The 854-nt window shown below is 36.5% G+C and overlaps 1 long non-coding RNA gene across 1 annotated transcript; it reads right to left on the bottom strand.

Annotated features, from left to right (window-relative positions):
* Positions 1-292: 292 nt before the first annotated feature.
* Positions 293-847, bottom strand: LOC109509137 (uncharacterized). The gene is made up of 2 exons (XR_002166881.1): positions 722-847; positions 293-592 (listed from the first exon to the last, which is right to left on the bottom strand). It is a non-coding gene; the product is annotated as an uncharacterized LOC109509137 (long non-coding RNA).
* Positions 848-854: the final 7 nt, after the last annotated feature.

Here is an 854-nt window from a genome sequence, read left to right as displayed (position 1 = left end):
CTTCGCCAGCATTCCTTCTGGCATCCTGTGGCTGCCAGCTTTTGCTATTCGTGAATGGCAATCCCCAAATATTTACAGTAAACCAACCAATTGAGATAAAACAATAAGAAATATCAGGGTGAAGAAAATCAAATATCATAGCTCCATTGGTTATTCTACCTAATTTAATGACCAAAAATCACAGTGTCAACATATTTAGGAAAACATTTATTGAATTTGAAAAATATAAAATAGATACAAAATGTGCAGTCGTTTTCAAACATATTCACCCTATTGTATTGAACCTTACCAGAATAGATACTGTATATCAAACAAGACATCACTATTAGTCAAACAAACTACTCTTTTCATTTCTTCATCAAGCAGCGACAAAGTACTTGCATTTTTGCAACAAACTGAAAATCAACGACATGCATTACAACCAGCTCATCATATTAGCCGTGACCAACTTCATATATCGACGTACTGAGAAAATAAATCAAAGCTAATGATGACAGTATTCCTTAGTCTGAAAAACAAGTTCCAAATCTTCAGAATTCAGAATGTTTCAGCATGGCAGTCCGCTCCTCCCTCTTTGGTAAGGGAATATTTCCTATGGTAAAAGAAATACATTTTTAGTGAACAATGTACTAGTGAATGGGGGAAGATTCCGCTTTTCCAGCAGTACAGTCTTTAAAAAAAAAGCAAGATAAATACTTGTTTTGTTGTAAGTGTCTCTTACCTGGTGGTGCCACATAATATTCCTCCACTGTGTTTTTGGAGAGCTGCAGAAGCTCTTCTGCATGGTTGCCTTCTAACACCGTGTCCTCCCTCAAGTGCAAAATCCTGGATGTGCACAGAAGACAAACTGAAAC

Source organism: Hippocampus comes, unplaced genomic scaffold (assembly GCF_001891065.2).
Source record: "Hippocampus comes isolate QL1 unplaced genomic scaffold, H_comes_QL1_v1.1 C16783888, whole genome shotgun sequence".
Lineage (NCBI taxonomy): Eukaryota > Metazoa > Chordata > Actinopteri > Syngnathiformes > Syngnathidae > Hippocampus > Hippocampus comes.
Note: the sequence above shows the minus strand (reverse complement) of the source record. Positions and strands in the feature narration are given on the sequence as shown.